This window comes from Daucus carota, chromosome 5, assembly GCF_001625215.2.
Source record: "Daucus carota subsp. sativus chromosome 5, DH1 v3.0, whole genome shotgun sequence".
In the NCBI taxonomy this organism is placed as follows: Eukaryota; Viridiplantae; Streptophyta; class Magnoliopsida; order Apiales; family Apiaceae; genus Daucus; species Daucus carota.
The window spans coordinates 24,119,966-24,143,201 of NC_030385.2; positions in this window are offsets into that span (position 1 = coordinate 24,119,966).

Below are 23,236 nucleotides of genomic sequence, written 5' to 3' on the forward strand. Positions count from 1 at the left end.
GACTCGTTTGAAGTTGAAAACAACTTGTAGCTTCATTTTCGGTTGTTTAAATTAAATCAACTTGTAGTTTCATTCTTGACTCGTTTAAGCACGTAAACAACTTGTTGCTTATTATTGGCTAGATTGAAGTTGGAAACAACTTGTAGCTTCATTCCAGACTCGTTTGAAGTTGAAAACAACTTGTAGCTTCATTTTCGGTTGTTTAAATAAATCAACTTGTAGTTTCATTCTTGACTCGTTTGAGCCGGAAACAACTTGTTGCTTCATTATTGGCTAGATTGAAGTTGGAAACAACTTGTAGCTTCATTCCAGACTCGTTTGAATTGAAACAACTTGTAGCTTCATTTTCGGTTGTTTAAACTTAGAATTAACTTGTAGTTTCATTCTTGACTCGTTTGAGCCGGAAACAACTTCTTACTTCATTATTGGCTAGATTGAAGTTGGAAACAACATATAGCTTCATTCCAGACTCGTTTGAAGTGCAAACAACTTGTAGCTTCATTTTCGGTTGTTTAAAATTAGAATCAACTTGTAGTTTCATTCTTGACTCGTTTGAGCCCGGACCACAACTTGTTGCTTTCATTATTGGCTAGATTGAAGTTCGAAACAACTGTAGCTTCATTCCAGACTCGTTTGAAGTGAAAACAACTTGTAGCTCATTTTCGGTTGTTTAAATTAAAATCAACTTGTAGTTTCAATCTTGACTCGTTAAGCATGTAAACAACTTGTTTTCATTATTGCTAGATTGACGTTGGAAACAACTATAGCTGTCATACAGACTCGTTGAAGTTGAAAACAACTTGTAGCTTCATTTCTGTTGTTTAAATTAAATCAACTTGTAGTTTCATTCTTGACTCGTTTAGCATGTAAACAACTTGTTGCCTCATTATGGCTAGATTGAAGTTGGAAACACTTGTAGCTTCACTCCAGACTCGTTTTGAAGTTGAAATCAACCTGTAGCTTCATTTTCGGTTGTTTAAATTAAAATCAACTTGTAGTTTCATTCTTGACTCGTTTTAGCCGGAAACACTTGTTTGCTTCATTATTGGCTAGATTGAAGTTGGAAACAACTTAGCTTCATTCCAGCTCGGTTGAAGTTGAAAACACCTTGTAGCTTCATTTCGGTTGTTTAAATAAAATCAACTTGTAGTTTCATCTTGACTCGTTTAAGCAGTAACAACTTTTTCGATCATTATTGGCTAGATTGAAGTTGGAACTACTTTAGCTTCATTCCAGACTCGTTTGAAGTTGAAAACAACTTGTAGCTTCATTTTCGGTTGTTTACTAAAATCAACTTGTAGTTTCATTCTTACTCGTTTGAGCCCGGAAACAACTTGTTGCTTCATTATTGGCTAGATTGAAGTTGGAAACACTTGTAGCTTCATTCCAGACCTCGTTTGAAGTTGAAACAACTTAGTAGCTTCATTTCGGTTGTTTTAAACTAAAATCACTTGTAGTTTCATTCTTGACCGTTTGAGCCCGGAAACAACTTGTTGCTTCATTATTGGCTAGATTGAAGTTGGAAACAACTTGTAGCTTTTTTCGACTCGTTTGAAGTTGAAAAATTAAAATCAACTTGTAGTTTCATTCTTGACTCGTTGGAGCCCGGAAACAACTTGTTGCTTCATTATTGGCTAGATTGAAGTTGGAAACAACTTGTAGCTTCATTCCAGACTCGTTTGAAGTTGAAAACACCTTGTAGCTTCATTTTCGGTTGTTTAAATTAAATCAACTTGTAGTTTCATTCTTGACTCGTTTGAGCCCGGAAACAACTTGTTCTTCATTATTGGCTAGATTGAAGTTGGAAACAACTTGTAGCTTCATTCCAGACTCGTTTGAAGTTGAAAACAACTTGTAGCTTCATTTTCGATTTTTAAACTAAAATGAACTTGTAGTTTCATTCTTGACTCGTTTGAGCCCGGAAACAACTTGTTGCTTCATTATTGGCTAGATTGAAGTTGGAAACAACTTGTAGCTTCATTTTCGGTTGTTTAAATTAAAATCAACTTGTAGTTTCATTCTTGACTCGTTTAAGCATGTAACAACTTGTTGCTTCATTATTGGCTAGATTGAAGTTGGAAACAACATATAGCTTCATTCCAGACTCGTTTGAAGTTGAAAACAACTTGTAGCTTCATTTTCGTTGTTTAAATTAAAATCAACTTGTAGTTTCATTCTTGACTCGTTTAAGCATGTAAACAACTTGTTGCTTCATTATTGGCTAGATTGAAGTTGGAAACAACTATAGCTTCATTCCAGACTCGTTTGAAGTTGAAAACAACTTGTAGCTTCATTTCGGTTGTTTAAATTAAATCAACTTGTAGTTCATTCTTGACTCGTTGAGCCCGGAAACAACTTGTTGCTTCATTATTGGCCTAGATTGAAGTTGAAACAACTTGTAGCTTCAATTCCAGACTCGTTGAAGTTGAAAACAACTTGTAGCTTCATTTTCGGTTGTTTAAATAAAATCAACTTGTAGTTTCATTCTTGACTCGTTTAGCATGTAAACAACTTGTTGCTTCATTATTGGCTAGATTGAAGTTGGAAACAACATGTAGCTTCATTCCAGACTCGTTTGAAGTTGAAAACAACTTGTAGCTTCATTTTCGGTTGTTTAAATTAAAATCAACTTGTAGTTTCATTCTTGACTCGTTGAGCCCTGAAACAACTTTTTGCTTCATTATTGGCTAGATTGAAGTTGGAAACAACTTGTAGCTTCATTCCAGACTCGTTTGAAGTTGAAAACAACTTGTAGCTTCATTTTCGGTTGTTTAAATTAGAATCAACTTGTAGTTTCATTCTTGACTCGTTTGAGCCCGGAAACAACTTGTTCTTCATTATTGGCTAGATTGAAGTTGGAAACAACTTGTAGCTTCATTCCAGACTCGTTTGAAGTTGAAAACAACTTGTAGCTTCATTTTCGGTTGTTTAAACTAAAATCAACTTGTAGTTTCATTCTTGACTCGTTTGAGCCCGGAAACAACTTGTTGCTTCATTATTGGCTAGATTGAAGTTGGAAACAACTTGTAGCTTCATTCCAGACTCGTTTGAAGTTGAAAACAACTTGTAGCTTCATTTTCGGTTGTTTAAATTATAATCAACTTGTAGTTTCATTCTTGACTCGTTTTGAGCCTGGAAACAACTTGTTGCTTCATTATTGGCTAGATTGAAGTTGGAAACAACTTGTAGCTTCATTCCAGACTCTTTTGAAGTTGAAAACAACTTGTAGCTTCCTTTTCGGTTGTTTAAATTAGAATCAACTTGTAGTTTCATTCTTGACTCGTTTGAGCCTGTAAACAACTTGTTGCTTCATTATTGGCTAGATTGAAGTTGGAAACAACTTGTAGCTTCATTCCAGACTCGTTTGAAGTTGAAAACAACTTGTAGCTTCATTTTCGGTTGTTTAAATTAAAATCAACTTGTAGTTTCATTCTTGACTCGTTTAAGCATGTAAACAACTTGTTGCTTCATTATTGGCTAGATTGAAGTTGGAAACAACATGTAGCTTCATTCCAGACTCGTTTGAAGTTGAAAACAACTTGTAGCTTCATTTTCGGTTGTTTAAAATTAAATCAACTTGTAGTTTCATCTTGACTCGTTTGAGCCCGGAAACAACTTGTTGCTTCATTATTGGCTAGATTGAAGTTGGAAACAACTTGTAGCTTCATTCCAGACTCGTTTGAAGTTGAAAACAACTTGTAGCTTCATTTTCGGTTGTTTAAACTTAGAATCACTTGTAGTTTCTTCTTGACTCGTTTAGCACGGAAACACTTGTTGCTTCATTATTGGCTAGATTGAAGTTGGAAACACTTGTAGCTTCATTCCAGACTCGTTTGAAGTTGAAAACAACTTGTAGCTTCATTTTCGGTTGTTTAAACTTAAATCAACTTGTAGTTTCATTCTTGACTCTTTTGAGCACGGAAACAACTTGTTGCTTCATTATGGCTAGATTGAAGTTGGAAACAACTTGTAGCTTCATTCCAGACCGTTTGAAGTTGAAAACAACTTGTAGCTTCATTTTCGGTTGTTTAAATTAGAATCCATTTTATTTTCATTCTTGACTCGTTTAAGCATGTAACAACTTGTTGACTTCAGTATTGGCTAGATTGAAGTTGGAAACAACATAGTAGCTTCATTCCAGACTCGTTTGAAGTTGAAAACAACTTGTAGCTCATTTTCGGTTGTTTAAATTATAATCAACTTGTAGTTCATCTTGACTCGTTTGAGCCTGAAACACTGTTGCTTCATTATTGGCTAGATTGAAGTTCGAACAACTTGTAGCTTCATTCCAGACTCGTTTGAAGTTGAAACAACTTGTAGCTTCATTTCGGTTGTTTAAATTAAAATCAACTTGTAGTTTCATTCTTGACTCGTTTAAGCATGTAAACAACTTGTTGCTTCATTATTGGCTAGATTGAAGTTGGAAACAACTTGTAGCTTCATTCCAGACTCGTTTGAAGTTGAAAACAACTTGTAGCTTCATTTTCGGTTGTTTAAATTAAAATCAACTTGTAGTTTCATTCTTGACTCGTTTAAGCATGTAAACAACTTGTTGCTTCATTATTGGCTAGATTGAAGTTGGAAACAACTTGTAGCTTCATTCCAGACTCGTTGAAGTTGAAAACAACTTGTAGCTTCATTTTCGGTTGTTTAAAATTAGAATCAACTTGTAGTTTCATTCTTGACTCGTTTAAGCCTGTAAACAACTTGTTGCTTCATTATTGGCTAGATTGAAGTTGGAAACAACTTGTAGCTTCATTCCAGACTCGTTTGAAGTTGAAAACAACTTGTAGCTTCATTTTCGGTTGTTTAAAATTAGAATCAACTTGTAGTTTCATTCTTGACTCGTTTGAGCCCGGAAACAACTTGTTGCTTCATTATTGGCTAGTTTGAAGTTGAAACAACTTGTAGCTTCATTCCAGACTCGTTTGAAAGTTGAAAACAACTTGTAGCTTCATTTTCGGTTGTTTAAATTAAAATCAACTTGTAGTTTCGTTCTTGACTCGTTGGAGCCCTGAAACAACTTGTTGCTTCATTATTGGCTAGATTGAAGTTGGTAACAACTTGTAGCTTCATTCCAGACTCGTTTGAAGTTGAAAACAACTTGTAGCTTCATTTTCGGTTGTTTAAATTAAATCAACTTGTAGTTCATTCTTGACTCGTTTGAGCCGGAAACAACTTGTTGCTTCATTATTGGCTAGATTGAAGTTGGAAACAACTTGTAGCTTCATTCCAGACTCGTTTGAAGTTGAAAACAACTTGTAGCTTCATTTTCGGTTGTTTAAATTAGAATCAACTTGTAGTTTCATTCTTGACTCGTTTGAAGCCGGAAACAACTTGTTGCTTCATTATTGGCTAGATTGAAGTTGGAAACAACTTGTAGCTTCATTCCAGACTCGTTTGAAGTTGAAAACAACTTGTAGCTTCATTTTCGGTTGTTTAAATTAAAATCAACTTGTAGTTTCATTCTTGACTCGTTTAAGCCTGGAAACAACTTGTTGCTTCATTATTGGCTAGATTGAAGTTGGAAACAACTTGTAGCTTCATTCCAGACTCGTTTGAAGTTGAAAACAACTTGTGGCTTCATTTTCGGTTGTTTAAAATTAGAATCAACTTGTAGTTTCATTCTTGACTCGTTTGAGCCGGAAACAACTTGTTGCTTCATTATTGGCTAGATTGAAGTTGGAAACAACTTGTAGCTTCATTCCAGACTCGTTTGAAGTTGAAAACAACTTGTAGCTTCATTTTCGGTTGTTTAAACTAAAATCAACTTGTAGTTTCATTCTTGACTCGTTGAGCCTGTAAACAACTTGTTGCTTCATTATTGGCTAGATTGAAGTTGGAAACAACTTGTAGCTTCATTCCAGACTCGTTTGAAGTTGAAAACAACTTGTAGCTTCATTTTCGGTTGTTTAAATTAAAATCAACTTGTAGTTTCATTCTTGACTCGTTGAGCCCGGAAACAACTTGTTGCTTCATTATTGGCTAGATTGAAGTTGGAAACAACTTGTAGCTTCATTCCAGACTCGTTTGAAGTTGAAAACAACTTGTAGCTTCATTTTCGGTTGTTTAAATTAGAATCAACTTGTAGTTTCATTCTTGACTCGTTTGAGCCCGGAAACAACTTGTTCCTTCATTATTGGCTAGATTGAAGTTAGAAACAACTTGTAGCTTCATTCCAGACTCGTTTGAAGTTGAAAACAACTTGTAGCTTCATTTTCGGTTGTTTAAATAAAATCAACTTGTAGTTTCATTCTTGACTCGTTGGAGCCCGGAGACAACTTGTTGCTTCATTATTGGCTAGATTGAAGTTGGAAACAACTTGTAGCTTCATTCCAGACTCGTTTGAAGTTGAAAACAACTTGTAGCTTCATTTTCGGTTGTTTAAATTAAAATAACTTGTAGTTTCATTCTTGACTCGTTGAATCCCGGAAATAACTTGTTGCTTCATTATTGGCTAGATTGAAGTTGGAAACAAACTTGTAGCTTCATTCCAGACTCGTTTGAAGTTGAAAACACCTTGTAGCTTCATTTCGGTTGTTTAAATTAGAATCAACTTGTAGTTTCATTCTTGACTCGTTTGAGCCCGGAAACAACTTGTTGCTTCATTATTGGCTAGATTGAAGTTGGAAACACATGTAGCTTCATTCCAGACTCGTTTGACGTTGAAAACAACTTGTAGCTTCATTTTCGGTTGTTTAAATTAAAATCAACTTGTAGTTTCATTCTTGACTCGTTGAAGCCGGAAACAACTTGTTGCTTCATTATTGGCTAGATTGAAGTTGGAAACAACATATAGCTTCATTCCAGACTCGTTTGAAGTTGAAAACAACTTGTAGCTTCATTTTCGGTTGTTTAAATTAAAATCACTTGTAGTTTCATTCTTGACTCTTTAAGCATGTAAACAACTTTTTACTTCATTATTGGCTAGATTGAAGTTGGAAACAACATATAGCTTCATTCCAGACTCGTTTGAAGTTGAAACAACTTGTAGCTTCATTTTCGGTTGTTTAAAATTAGAATCAACTTGTAGTTTCATTCTTGACTCGTTTGAGCCCGGAAACAACTTGTTCCTTCATTATTGGCCAGATTGAAGTTGGAAACAACTTGTAGCTTCATTCCAGACTCGTTTGAAGTTGAAAACAACTTGTAGCTTCATTTTCGGTTGTTTAAACTAAAATCAACTTGTAGTTTCATTCTTGACTCTTGGAGCCCGGAGACAACTTGTTGCTTCATTATTGCTAGATTGAAGTTGGAAACAACTTGTAGCTTCATTCCAGACTCGTTTGAAGTTGAAAACAACTTGTAGCTTCATTTTCGGTTGTTTAAATTAAATCAACTTGTAGTTTCATTCTTGACTCGTTGAGCCCGGAAACAACTTGTTGCTTCATTATTGGCTAGATTGAAGTTGGAAACAACTTGTAGCTTCATTCCAGACTCGTTTGAAGTTGAAAACAACTTGTAGCTTCATTTTCGGTTGTTTAAATTAAAATCAACTTGTAGTTTCATTCTTGACTCGTTGGAGCCCGGAAACAACTTGTTGCTTCATTATTGGCTAGATTGAAGTTGGAAACAACTTGTAGCTTCATTCCAGACTCGTTTGAAGTTGAAAACAACTTGTAGCTTCATTTTCGGTTGTTTAAAATTAAATCAACTTGTAGTTTCATTCTTGACTCGTTGAGCCCGGAAACAACTTGTTGCTTCATTATTGGCTAGATTGAAGTTGGAAACAACTTGTAGCTTCATTCCAGACTCGTTTGAAGTTGAAAACAACTTGTAGCTTCATTTTCGGTTGTTTAAACTTAAATCAACTTGTAGTTTCATTCTTGACTCGTTTAGCCGGTAACAACTTGTTGCTTCATTATTGGCTAGATTGAAGTTGGAAACAACTTGTAGCTTCATTCCAGACTCGTTGAAGTTGAAAACAACTTGTAGCTTCATTTCGGTTGTTTAAATTAAAATCAACTTGTAGTTTCAATCTTGACTCGTGGAGCCCGGAAACAACTTGTTGCTTCATTATTGGCTAGATTGAAGTTGGAAACAACTTGTAGCTTCATTCCAGACTCGTTTGAAGTTGAAAACAACTTGTAGCTTCATTTTCGGTTGTTTAAAATTAGAATCAACTTGTAGTTCATTCTTGACTCGTTTAGCAGGTAAACAACTTGTTGCTTCATTATTGCTAGATTGAAGTTGGAAACACTTGTAGCTTCATTCCAGACTCGTTTGAAGTTGAAAACAACTTGTAGCTTCATTTTCGGTTGTTTAAATTAAAATCAACTTGTAGTTTCATTCTTGACTCGTTTAAGCATGTAAACAACTTGTTGCTTCATTATTGGCTAGATTGAAGTTGGAAACAACTTGTAGCTTCATTCCAGACTCGTTTGAAGTTGAAAACAACTTGTAGCTTCATTTTCGGTTGTTTAAATTAAAATCAACTTGTAGTTTCATTCTTGACTCGTTTAAGCATGTAAACAACTTGTTGCTTCATTATTGGCTAGATTGAAGTTGGAAACAACTATAGCTTCATTCCAGACTCGTTTGAAGTTGAAAACAACTTGTAGCTTCATTTTCGGTTGTTTAAATTAGAATCAACTTGTAGTTTCATTCTTGACTCGTTTAAGCCCGGAAACAACTTGTTGCTTCATTATTGGCTAGATTGAAGTTGGAAACAACTTGTAGCTTCATTCCAGACTCGTTTGAAGTTGAAAACAACTTGTAGCTTCATTTTCGGTTGTTTAAACTAAAATCAACTTGTAGTTTCATTCTTGACTCGTTTGAGCCCGGAGAACAACTTGTTGCTTCATTATTGGCTAGATTGAAGTTGGAAACAACTTGTAGCTTCATTCCAGACTCGTTTGAAGTTGAAAACAACTTGTAGCTTCATTTTCGGTTGTTTAAAATTAGAAATCAACTTGTAGTTTCATTCTTGACTCGTTTAAGCATGTAAACAACTTGTTGCTTCATTATTGGCTAGATTGAAGTTGGAAACAACTTGTAGCTTCATTCCAGACTCGTTTGAAGTTGAAAACAACTTGTACCTTCATTTTCGGTTGTTTAAATTAAAATCAACTTGTAGTTTCATTCTTGACTCGTTTGAGCCCGGAAACAACTTGTTGCTTCATTATTGGCTAGATTGAAGTTGGAAACAACTTGTAGCTTCATTCCAGACTCGTTTGAAGTTGAAACAACTTGTAGCTTCATTTTCGGTTGTTTAAATTAAAATCAACTTGTAGTTTCATTCTTGACTCGTTGAAGCAGGTAAACAACTTGTTGCTTCATTATTGGCTAGATTGAAGTTGGAAACAACATTGTAGCTTCATTCCAGACTCGTTTGAAGTTGAAAACAACTTGTAGCTTCATTTTCGGTTGTTTAAATTAAAATCAACTTGTAGTTTCATTCTTGACTCGTTTAAGCATGTAAACAACTTGTTGCTTCATTATTGGCTAGATTGAAGTTGGAAACAACATATAGCTTCATTCCAGACTCGTTTGAAGTTGAAAACAACTTGTAGCTTCATTTTCGGTTGTTTAAATTAAAATCAACTTGTAGTTTCATTCTTGACTCGTTTAAGCATGTAAACAACTTGTTGCTTCATTATTGGCTAGATTGAAGTTGGAAACAACTTGTAGCTTCATTCCAGACTCGTTTGAAGTTGAAAACAACTTGTAGCTTCATTTTCGGTTGTTTAAATTAAAATCAACTTGTAGTTTCATTCTTGACTCGTTTGAGCCCGGAAACAACTTGTTGCTTCATTATTGGCTAGATTGAAGTTGGAAACAACTTGTAGCTTCATTCCAGACTCGTTTGAAGTTGAAAACAACTTGTAGCTTCATTTTCGGTTGTTTAAAATTAGAATCAACTTGTAGTTTCATTCTTGACTCGTTTGAGCCCGGAAACAACTTGTTGCTTCATTATTGGCTAGATTGAAGTTGGAAACAACTTGTAGCTTCATTCCAGACTCGTTTGAAGTTGAAAACAACTTGTAGCTTCATTTTCGGTTGTTTAAATTAAAATCAACTTGTAGTTTCATTCTTGACTCGTTTAAGCATGTAAACAACTTGTTGCTTCATTATTGGCTAGATTGAAGTTGGAAACAACTTGTAGCTTCATTCCAGACTCGTTTGAAGTTGAAAACAACTTGTAGCTTCATTTTCGGTTGTTTAAATTAAAATCAACTTGTAGTTTCATTCTTGACTCGTTTAAGCCGGAACAACTTGTTGCTTCATTATTGGCTAGATTGAAGTTGGAAACAACTTGTAGCTTCATTCCAGACTCGTTTGAAGTTGAAAACAACTTGTAGCTTCATTTTCGGTTGTTTAAATTAAAATCAACTTGTAGTTTCATTCTTGACTCGTTTAAGCATGTAAACAACTTGTTGCTTCATTATTGGCTAGATTGAAGTTGGAAACAACTTGTAGCTTCATTCCAGACTCGTTTGAAGTTGAAAACAACTTGTAGCTTCATTTTCGGTTGTTTAAATTAAAATCAACTTGTAGTTTCATTCTTGACTCGTTTGAGCCGGAAACAACTTGTTGCCTTCATTATTGGCTAGATTGAAGTTGGAAACAACTTGTAGCTTCATTCCAGACTCGTTTGAAGTTGAAAACAACTTGTAGCTTCATTTTCGGTTGTTTAAATTAAAATCAACTTGTAGTTTCATTCTTGACTCGTTTAAGCATGTAAACAACTTGTTGCTTCATTATTGGCTAGATTGAAGTTGGAAACAACATATAGCTTCATTCCAGACTCGTTTGAAGTTGAAAACAACTTGTAGCTTCATTTTCGGTTGTTTAAAATTAAAATCAATTTGTAGTTTCATTCTTGACTCGTTTGAGCCCGGAAACAACTTGTTGCTTCATTATTGGCTAGATTGAAGTTGGAAACAACTTGTAGCTTCATTCCAGACTCGTTTGAAGTTGAAAACAACTTGTAGCTTCATTTTCGGTTGTTTAAATTAAAATCAACTTGTAGTTTCATTCTTGACTCGTTGAAGCCCGGAAACAACTTGTTGCTTCATTATTGGCTAGATTGAAGTTGGAAACAACTTGTAGCTTCATTCCAGACTCGTTTGAAGTTGAAAACAACTTGTAGCTTCATTTCGGTTGTTTAAATTAAAATCAACTTGTAGTTTCATTCTTGACTCGTTTAAGCATGTAAACAACTTGTTGCTTCATTATTGGCTAGATTGAAGTTGGAAACAACATTGTAGCTTCATCCAGACTCGTTTGAAGTTGAAAACAACTTGTAGCTTCATTTTCGGTTGTTTAAAATTAAAATCAACTTGTAGTTTCATTCTTGACTCGTTGAGCCCTGGAAACAACTTGTTGCTTCATTATTGGCTAGATTGAAGTTGGAAACAACTTGTAGCTTCATTCCAGACTCGTTTGAAGTTGAAAACAACTTGTAGCTTCATTTTCGGTTGTTTAAATTAAAATCAACTTGTAGTTCATTCTTGACTCGTTTAAGCCGGAAACAACTTGTTGCTTCATTATTGGCTAGATTGAAGTTGGAAACAACTTGTAGCTTCATTCCAGACTCGTTTGAAGTTGAAAACAACTTGTAGCTTCATTTTCGGTTGTTTAAATTAAAATCAACTTGTAGTTTCATTCTTGACTCGTTTGAGCCCGGAAACAACTTGTTGCCTTCATTATTGGCAGATTGAAGTTGGAAACAACTTGTAGCTTCATTCCAGACTCGTTTGAAGTTGAAAACAACTTGTAGCTTCATTTTCGGTTGTTTAAACTAAAATCAACTTGTAGTTTCATTCTTGACTCGTTTGAGCCCTGGAAACAACTTGTTGCTTCATTATTGGCTAGATTGAAGTTGGAAACAACTTGTAGCTTCATTCCAGACTCGTTTGAAGTTGAAAACAACTTGTAGCTTCATTTTCGGTTGTTTAAATTAAATCAACTTGTAGTTTCATTCTTGACTCGTTGGAGCCCGGAAACAACTTGTTGCTTCATTATTGGCTAGATTGAAGTTGGAAACAACTTGTAGCTTCATTTTCGGTTGTTTAAATTAAAATCAACTTGTAGTTTTCATTCTTGACTCGTTGAAGCATGTAAACAACTTGTTGCTTCATTATTGGCTAGATTGAAGTTGAAACAACATATAGCTTCATCCAGACTCGTTTGAAGTTGAAAACAACTTGTAGCTTCATTTTCGGTTGTTTAAATTAAAATCAACTTGTAGTTTCATTCTTGACTCGTTGAAGCCTGTAAACAACTTGTTTGCTTCATTATTGGCTAGATTGAAGTTGGAAACAACTTGTAGCTTCATTCCAGACTCGTTTGAAGTTGAAAACAACCTGTAGCTTCATTTTCGGTTGTTTAAATTAAAATCAACTTGTAGTTCCAATCTTGACTCGTTTAAGCATGTAAACAACTTGTTGCTTCATTATTGGCTAGATTGAAGTTGGAAACAACTTGTAGCTTCATTCCAGACTCGTTTGAAGTTGAAAACAACTTGTAGCTTCATTTTCGGTTGTTTAAACTAAAATCAACTTGTAGTTTCATTCTTGACTCGTTTAAAGCATGTAAACAACTTGTTGCTTCATTATTGGCTAGATTGAAGTTGGAAACAACATATAGCTTCATTCCAGACTCGTTTGAAGTTGAAAACAACTTGTAGCTTCATTTTCGGTTGTTTAAAATTACAATCAACTTGTAGTTTCATTCTTGACTCATTTCAGCATGTAAACAACTTCTTACTTCATTATTGGCTAGATTGAAGTTGGAAACAACATTGTAGCTTCATTCCAGACTCGTTTGAAGTTGAAAACAACTTGTAGCTTCATTTTCGGTTGTTTAAAATTAGAATCAACTTGTAGTTTCATTCTTGACTCGTTTGAGCCCGGAAACAACTTGTTCCTTCATTATTGGCCAGATTGAAGTTGGAAACAACTTGTAGCTTCATTCCAGACTCGTTTGAAGTTGAAAACAACTTGTAGCTTCATTTTCGGTTGTTTAAACTAAAATCAACTTGTAGTTTCATTCTTGACTCGTTGGAGCCCGGAGACAACTTGTTGCTTCATTATTGGCTAGATTGAAGTTGGAAACAACTTGTAGCTTCATTCCAGACTCGTTTGAAGTTGAAAACAACTTGTAGCTTCATTTTCGGTTGTTTAAATTAAAATGAACTTGTAGTTTCATTCTTGACTCGTTGAAGCCGGAAATAACTTGTTGCTTCATTATTGGCTAGATTGAAGTTGGAAACAACTTGTAGCTTCATTCCAGACTCGTTTGAAGTTGAAAACAACTTGTAGCTTCATTTTCGGTTGTTTAAATTAAATCAACTTGTAGTTTCATTCTTGACTCGTTTGAGCCCGGAAACAACTTGTTGCTTCATTATTGGCTAGATTGAAGTTGGAAACAACTTGTAGCTTCATTCCAGACTCGTTTGAAGTTGAAAACAACTTGTAGCTTCATTTTCGTTGTTTAAACTAAAATCAACTTGTAGTTTCATTCTTGACTCGTTTAAGCCCTGGAAACAACTTGTTGCTTCATTATTGGCTAGATTGAAGTTGGAAACAACTTGTAGCTTCATTTTCGGTTATTTAAATTAAAATCAACTTGTAGTTTCATTCTTGACTCGTTTAAGCATGTAAACAACTTGTTGCTTAATTATTGGCTAGATTGAAGTTGGAAACAACATATAGCTTCATTCCAGACTCGTTTGAAGTTGAAAACAACTTGTAGCTTCATTTTCGGTTGTTTAAATTAAAATCAACTTGTAGTTTCATTCTTGACTCATTTAAGCATGTAAACAACTTCTTACTTCATTATTGGCTAGATTGAAGTTGGAAACAACATATAGCTTCATTCCAGACTCGTTTGAAGTTGAAAACAACTTGTAGCTTCATTTTCGGTTGTTTAAAATTAGAATCAACTTGTAGTTTCATTCTTGACTCGTTTGAGCCCGGAAACAACTTGTTCCTTCATTATTGGCCAGATTGAAGTTGGAAACAACTTGTAGCTTCATTCCAGACTCGTTTGAAGTTGAAAACAACTTGTAGCTTCATTTTCGGTTGTTTAAACTAAAATCAACTTGTTGCTTCATTATTGGCTAGATTGAAGTTGGAAACAACTTGTAGCTTCATTCCAGACTCGTTTGAAGTTGAAAACAACTTGTAGCTTCATTTTCGGTTGTTTAAATTAAAATCAACTTGTAGTTTCATTCTTGACTCGTTGGAGCCCTGAAACAACTTGTTGCTTCATTATTGGCTAGATTGAAGTTGGAAACAACTTGTAGCTTCATTCCAGACTCGTTTGAAGTTGAAAACAACTTGTAGCTTCATTTTCGGTTGTTTAAATTAAATCAACTTGTAGTTTCATTCTTGACTCGTTTAGCCCTGAAACAACTTGTTGCCTTCATTATTGGCTAGATTGAAGTTGGAAACAACTTGTAGCTTCATTCCAGACTCGTTTGAAGTTGAAAACAACTTGTAGCTTCATTTTCGGTTGTTTAAATTAAAATCAACTTGTAGTTTCATTCTTGACTCGTTTAAGCATGTAAACAACTTGTTGCTTCATTATTGGCTAGATTGAAGTTGGAAACAACATATAGCTTCATTCCAGACTCGTTTGAAGTTGAAAACAACTTGTAGCTTCATTTTCGGTTGTTTAAATTAAAATCAACTTGTAGTTTCATTCTTGACTCGTTTAAGCATGTAAACAACTTCTTACTTCATTATTGGCTAGATTGAAGTTGGAAACAACATATAGCTTCATTCCAGACTCGTTTGAAGTTGAAAACAACTTGTAGCTTCATTTTCGGTTGTTTAAAATTAGAATCAACTTGTAGTTTCATTCTTGACTCGTTTGAGCCCGGAAACAACTTGTTCCTTCATTATTGGCTAGATTGAAGTTGGAAACAACTTGTAGCTTCATTCCAGACTCGTTTGAAGTTGAAAACAACTTGTAGCTTCATTTTCGGTTGTTTAAACTAAAATCAACTTGTAGTTTCATTCTTGACTCGTTGGAGCCCGGAAACAACTTGTTGCTTCATTATTGGCTAGATTGAAGTTGGAAACAACTTGTAGCTTCATTCCAGACTCGTTTGAAGTTGAAAACAACTTGTAGCTTCATTTTCGGTTGTTTAAATTAAATCAACTTGTAGTTTCATTCTTGACTCGTTTAAGCATGTAAACAACTTGTTGCTTCATTATTGGCTAGATTGAAGTTGGAAACAACTTGTAGCTTCATTCCAGACTCGTTTGAAGTTGAAAACAACTTGTAGCTTCATTTTCGGTTGTTTAAATTAAAATCAACTTGTAGTTTCATTCTTGACTCGTTTAAGCATGTAAACAACTTGTTGCTTCATTATTGGCTAGATTGAAGTTGGAAACAACATAGTAGCTTCATTCCAGACTCGTTTGAAGTTGAAAACAACTTGTAGCTTCATTTTCGGTTGTTTAAATTAAAATCAACTTGTAGTTTCATTCTTGACTCGTTTAAGCCTGAAACAACTTGTTGCCTCATTATTGGCTAGATTGAAGTTGGAAACAACTTGTAGCTTCATTCCAGACTCGTTTGAAGTTGAAAACAACTTGTAGCTTCATTTTCGGTTGTTTAAATTAAAATCAACTTGTAGTTTCAATCTTGACTCGTTTAAGCATGTAAACAACTTGTTGCTTCATTATTGGCTAGATTGAAGTTGGAAACAACATATAGCTTCATTCCAGACTCGTTTGAAGTTGAAAACAACTTGTAGCTTCATTTTCGGTTGTTTAAATTAAAATCAACTTGTAGTTTCATTCTTGACTCATTTCAGCATGTAAACAACTTCTTACTTCATTATTGGCTAGATTGAAGTTGGAAACAACATTATAGCTTCATTCCAGACTCGTTTGAAGTTGAAAACAACTTGTAGCTTCATTTTCGGTTGTTTAAATTAGAATCAACTTGTAGTTTCATTCTTGACTCGTTTGAGCCCGGAAACAACTTGTTCCTTCATTATTGGCCAGATTGAAGTTAGAAACAACTTGTAGCTTCATTCCAGACTCGTTTGAAGTTGAAAACAACTTGTAGCTTCATTTTCGGTTGTTTAAACTAAAATCAACTTGTAGTTTCATTCTTGACTCGTTGAGCCCGGAAACAACTTGTTGCTTCATTATTGGCTAGATTGAAGTTGGAAACAACTTGTAGCTTCATTCCAGACTCGTTTGAAGTTGAAAAACAACTTGTAGCTTCATTTTCGGTTGTTTAAATTAAAATCAACTTGTAGTTTCATTCTTGACTCGTTTAAGCCGGAAATAACTTGTTGCTTCATTATTGGCTAGATTGAAGTTGGAAACAACTTGTAGCTTCATTCCAGACTCGTTTGAAGTTGAAAACACCTTGTAGCTTCATTTTCGGTTGTTTAAAATTAGAATCAACTTGTAGTTTCATTCTTGACTCGTTTAAGCATGAAACAACTTGTTGCTTCATTATTGGCTAGATTGAAGTTGGAAACAACTTGTAGCTTCATTCCAGACTCGTTTGAAGTTGAAAACAACTTGTAGCTTCATTTTCGGTTGTTTAAACTTAAAATCAACTTGTAGTTTCATTCTTGACTCGTTTGAGCCGGAAACAACTGTTGCTTCATTATTGGCTAGATTGAAGTTGGAAACAACTTGTAGCTTCATTCCAGACTTCGGTTGTTTAAATTAAAATCAACTTGTAGTTTCATTCTTGACTCGTTTAAGCATGTAAACAACTTGTTGCTTCATTATTGGCTAGATTGAAGTTGGAAACAACATATAGCTTCATTCCAGACTCGTTTGAAGTTGAAAACAACTTGTAGCTTCATTTTCGGTTGTTTAAATTAAAATCAACTTGTAGTTTCATTCTTGACTCGTTTAAGCATGTAAACAACTTGTTGCTTCATTATTGGCTAGATTGAAGTTGGAAACAACTATAGCTTCATTCCAGACTCGTTTGAAGTTGAAAACAACTTGTAGCTTCATTTTCGGTTGTTTAAATTAAAATCAACTTGTAGTTTCATTCTTGACTCGTTGGAGCCCGGAAACAACTTGTTGCTTCATTATTGGCTAGATTGAAGTTGGAAACAACTTGTAGCTTCATTCCAGACTCGTTTGAAGTTGAAAACAACTTGTAGCTTCATTTTCGGTTGTTTAAACTAAAATCAACTTGTAGTTTCATTCTTGACTCGTTTGAGCCCGGAAACAACTTGTTGCTTCATTATTGGCTAGATTGAAGTTGGAAACAACTTGTAGCTTCACTCCAGACTCGTTTGAAGTTGAAAACAACCTGTAGCTTCATTTTCGGTTGTTTAAATTAAAATCAACTTGTAGTTTCAATCTTGACTCGTTTAAGCATGTAAACAACTTGTTGCTTCATTATTGGCTAGATTGAAGTTGGAAACAACTTGTAGCTTCATTCCAGACTCGTTTGAAGTTGAAAACAACTTGTAGCTTCATTTTCGGTTGTTTAAAATTAGAAATCAACTTGTAGTTTCATTCTTGACTCGTTGAGCCCGGAAACAACTTTTGCTTCATTATTGGCTAGATTGAAGTTGGAAACAACTTGTAGCTTCATTCCAGACTCGTTTGAAGTTGAAAACAACTTGTAGCTTCATTTTCGGTTGTTTAAACTTAGAATCAACTTGTAGTTTCATTCTTGACTCGTTGAGCCCGGAAACAACTTGTTGCTTCATTATTGGCTAGATTGAAGTTGGAAACAACTTGTAGCTTCATTCCAGACTCGTTTGAAGTGAAAACAACTTGTAGCTTCATTTTCGGTTGTTTAAATTAAAATCAACTTGTAGTTTCATTCTTGACTCGTTTGAGCCCGGAAACAACTTGTTGCTTCATTATTGGCTAGATGAAGTTGGAAACAACATATAGCTTCATTCCAGACTCGTTTGAAGTTGAAACAACTTGTAGCTTCATTTTCGGTTGTTTAAATTAAAATCAACTTGTAGTTTCATTCTTGACTCGTTTAAGCATGTAAACAACTTTTGCTTCATTATTGGCTAGATTGAAGTTGGAAACAACATATAGCTTCATTCCAGACTCGTTTGAAGTTGAAAACAACTTGTAGCTTCATTTTCGGTTGTTTAAAATAGAATCAACTTGTAGTTTCATCTTGACTCGTTTGAGCCCGGAAACAACTTGTTCCTTCATTATTGGCCAGATGAAGTTGGAAACAACTTGTAGCTTCATTCCAGACTCGTTTGAAGTTGAAAACAACTTGTAGCTTCATTTTCGGTTGTTTAAACTAAAATCAACTTGTAGTTTCATTCTTGACTCGTTGAGCCCGGAGACAACTTGTTGCTTCATTATTGGCTAGATTGAAGTTGGAAACAACTTGTAGCTTCATTCCAGACTCGTTTGAAGTTGAAAAAAACTTGTAGCTTCATTTTCGGTTGTTTAAATTAAAATGAACTTGTAGTTTCATTCTTGACTCGTTGGAGCCGTAAACAACTTGTTGCTTCATTATTGGCTAGATTGAAGTTGGAAACAACTTGTAGCTTCATTCCAGACTCGTTTGAAGTTGAAAACACCTTGTAGCTTCATTTTCGGTTGTTTAAAATTAGAATCAACTTGTAGTTTCATTCTTGACTCGTTTGAGCCCGGAAACAACTTGTTGCCTTCATTATTGGCTAGATTGAAGTTAGAAACAACTTGTAGCTTCATTCCAGACTCGTTTGAAGTTGAAAACAACTTGTAGCTTCATTTTCGGTTGTTTAAACTAAATGAACTTGTAGTTTCATTCTTGACTCGTTTGAGCCCGGAAACAACTTGTTGCTTCATTATTGGCTAGATTGAAGTTGGAAACAACTTGTAGCTTCATTCCAGACTCGTTTGAAGTTGAAAACAACTTGTAGCTTCATTTTCGGTTGTTTAAATTAAAATCAACTTGTAGTTTCATTCTTGACTCGTTTAAGCATGTAAACAACTTGTTGCTTCATTATTGGCTAGATTGAAGTTGGAAACAACATATAGCTTCATTCCAGACTCGTTTGAAGTTGAAAACAACTTGTAGCTTCATTTTCGGTTGTTTAAATTAAAATCAACTTGTAGTTTCATTCTTGACTCGTTGAGCCGGAAACAACTTGTTGCTTCATTATTGGCTAGATTGAAGTTGGAAACAACTTGTAGCTTCATTCCAGACTCGTTTGAAGTTGAAAACAACTTGTAGCTTCATTTTCGGTTGTTTAAATTAAAATCAACTTGTAGTTTCATTCTTGACTCGTTGGAGCCCGGAAACAACTTGTTGCTTCATTATTGGCTAGATTGAAGTTGGAAACAACTTGTAGCTTCATTCCAGACTCGTTTGAAGTTGAAAACAACTTGTAGCTTCATTTTCGGTTGTTTAAACTAAAATCAACTTGTAGTTTCATTCTTGACTCGTTTGAGCCCGGAAACAACTTGTTGCTTCATTATTGGCTAGATTGAAGTTGGAAACAACTTGTAGCTTCATTCCAGACTCGTTGAAGTTGAAAACAACTTGTAGCTTCATTTTCGGTTGTTTAAATTAAAATCAACTTGTAGTTTCATTCTTGACTCGTTTAAGCATGTAAACAACTTGTTGCTTCATTATTGGCTAGATTGAAGTTGGAAACAACTTGTAGCTTCATTCCAGACTCGTTTGAAGTTGAAAACAACTTGTAGCTTCATTTTCGGTTGTTTAAATTAAAATCAACTTGTAGTTTCATTCTTGACTCGTTTGAGCCCGGAAACAACTTGTTGCTTCATTATTGGCTAGATTGAAGTTGGAAACAACTTGTAGCTTCATTCCAGACTCGTTTGAAGTTGAAAACAACTTGTAGCTTCATTTTCGGTTGTTTAAATTAAATCAACTTGTAGTTTCATTCTTGACTCGTTTGAGCCCGGAAACAACTTGTTCTTCATTATTGGCTAGATTGAAGTTGGAAACAACTTGTAGCTTCATTCCAGACTCGTTTGAAGTTGAAAACAACTTGTAGCTTCATTTTCGGTTGTTTAAATTAAAATCAACTTGTAGTTTCATTCTTGACTCGTTTAAGCATGTAAACAACTTGTTGCTTCATTATTGGCTAGATTGAAGTTGGAAACAACTTTAGCTTCATTCCAGACTCGTTTGAAGTTGAAAACAACTTGTAGCTTCATTTTCGGTTGTTTAAATTAAAATCAACTTGTAGTTTCATTCTTGACTCGTTGGAGCCCGGAAATAACTTGTTGCTTCATTATTGGCTAGATTGAAGTTGGAAACAACTTGTAGCTTCATTCCAGACTCGTTTGAAGTTGAAAACAACTTGTAGCTTCATTTTCGGTTGTTTAAAATTAGAATCAACTTGTAGTTTCATTCTTGACTCGTTTGAGCCCGGAAACAACTTGTTGCTTCATTATTGAAGTTGGAAACAACTTGTAGCTTCATTCCAGACTCGTTGAAGTTGAAAACAACTTGTAGCTTCATTTTCGGTTGTTTAAATTAAAATCAACTTGTAGTTTCATTCTTGACTCGTTTAAGCATGTAAACAACTTGTTGCTTCATTATTGGCTAGATTGAAGTTGGAAACAACATTGTAGCTTCATTCCAGACTCGTTTGAAGTTGAAAACAACTTGTAGCTTCATTTTCGGTTGTTTAAATTAAAATCAACTTGTAGTTTCATTCTTGACTCGTTTAAGCATGTAAACAACTTGTTGCTTCATTATTGGCTAGATTGAAGTTGGAAACAACATATAGCTTCATTCCAGACTCGTTTGAAGTTGAAAACAACTTGTAGCTTCATTTTCGGTTGTTTAAAATTAGAATCAACTTGTAGTTTCATTCTTGACTCGTTTGAGCCCGGAAACAACTTGTTGCCTTCATTATTGGCCTAGATTGAAGTTGAAACAACTTGTAGCTTCATTCCAGACTCGTTTGAAGTTGAAAACAACTTGTAGCTTCATTTTCGGTTGTTTAAACTAAAATCAACTTGTAGTTTCATTCTTGACTCGTTGGAGCCCGGAGACAACTTGTTGCTTCATTATTGGCTAGATTGAAGTTGGAAACAACTTGTAGCTTCATTCCAGACTCGTTTGAAGTTGAAAAAAACTTGTAGCTTCATTTTCGGTTGTTTAAATTAAAATGAACTTGTAGTTTCATTCTTGACTCGTTGGAGCCCGGAAATAACTTGTTGCTTCATTATTGGCTAGATTGAAGTTGGAAACAACTTGTAGCTTCATTCCAGACTCGTTTGAAGTTGAAAACACCTTGTAGCTTCATTTTCGGTTGTTTAAAATTAGAATCAACTTGTAGTTTCATTCTTGACTCGTTTGAGCCCGGAAACAACTTGTTCCTTCATTATTGGCCAGATTGAAGTTAGAAACAACTTGTAGCTTCATTCCAGACTCGTTTGAAGTTGAAAACAACTTGTAGCTTCATTTTCGGTTTTTAAACTAAAATCAACTTGTAGTTTCATTCTTGACTCGTTGAGCCCGGAAACAACTTGTTGCTTCATTATTGGCTAGATTGAAGTTGGAAACAACTTGTAGCTTCATTCCAGACTCGTTTGAAGTTGAAAACAACTTGTAGCTTCATTTTCGGTTGTTTAAATTAAAATCAACTTGTAGTTTCATTCTTGACTCGTTTAAGCCCTGAAACAACTTGTTGCTTCATTATTGGCTAGATTGAAGTTGGAAACAACTTGTAGCTTCATTCCAGACTCGTTTGAAGTTGAAAACAACTTGTAGCTTCATTTTCGGTTGTTTAAATTAAAATCAACTTGTAGTTTCATTCTTGACTCGTTTGAGCCCGGAAACAACTTGTTGCTTCATTATTGGCTAGATTGAAGTTGGAAACAACTTGTAGCTTCATTCCAGACTCGTTTGAAGTTGAAAACAACTTGTAGCTTCATTTTCGGTTGTTTAAATTAAAATCAACTTGTAGTTTCATTCTTGACTCGTTTGAGCCCGGAAACAACTTGTTGCTTCATTATTGGCTAGATTGAAGTTGGAAACAACTTGTAGCTTCATTCCAGACTCGTTTGAAGTTGAAAACAACTTGTAGCTTCATTTTCGGTTGTTTAAACTAAAATCAACTTGTAGTTTCATTCTTGACTCGTTGAGCCCGGAAACAACTTGTTGCTTCATTATTGGCTAGATTGAAGTTGGAAACAACTTGTAGCTTCATTCCAGACTCGTTTGAAGTTGAAAACAACTTGTAGCTTCATTTTCGGTTGTTTAAATTAAATCAACTTGTAGTTTCATTCTTGACTCGTTGAGCCCGGAAACAACTTGTTGCTTCATTATTGGCTAGATTGAAGTTGGAAACAACTTGTAGCTTCATTCCAGACTCGTTTGAAGTTGAAAACAACTTGTAGCTTCATTTTCGGTTGTTTAAATTAAAATCAACTTGTAGTTTCATTCTTGACTCGTTGGAGCCCGGAAACAACTTGTTGCTTCATTATTGGCTAGATTGAAGTTGGAAACAACTTGTAGCTTCATTCCAGACTCGTTTGAAGTTGAAAACAACTTGTAGCTTCATTTTCGGTTGTTTAAATTAAAATCAACTTGTAGTTTCATCTTGACTCGTTGAGCCCGGAAACAACTTGTTGCTTCATTATTGGCTAGATTGAAGTTGGAAACAACTTGTAGCTTCATTCCAGACTCGTTTGAAGTTGAAAACAACTTGTAGCTTCATTTTCGGTTGTTTAAATTAAAATCAACTTGTAGTTTCATTCTTGACTCGTTGAGCCGGAAACAACTTGTTGCTTCATTATTGGCTAGATTGAAGTTGGAAACAACTTGTAGCTTCATTCCAGACTCGTTTGAAGTTGAAAACAACTTGTAGCTTCATTTTCGGTTGTTTAAAATTAGAATCAACTTGTAGTTTCATTCTTGACTCGTTTGAGCCCGGAAACAACTTGTTCCTTCATTATTGGCCAGATTGAAGTTGGAAACAACTTGTAGCTTCATTCCAGACTCGTTTGAAGTTGAAAACAACTTGTAGCTTCATTTTCGGTTGTTTAAACTAAAATCAACTTGTAGTTTCATTCTTGACTCGTTGGAGCCCGGAGACAACTTGTTGCTTCATTATTGGCTAGATTGAAGTTGGAAACAACTTGTAGCTTCATTCCAGACTCGTTTGAAGTTGAAAACAACTTGTAGCTTCATTTTCGGTTGTTTAAAATTAGAATCAACTTGTAGTTTCATTCTTGACTCGTTGGAGCCCGGAAACAACTTGTTGCTTCATTATTGGCTAGATTGAAGTTGGAAACAACTTGTAGCTTCATTCCAGACTCGTTTGAAGTTGAAAACAACTTGTAGC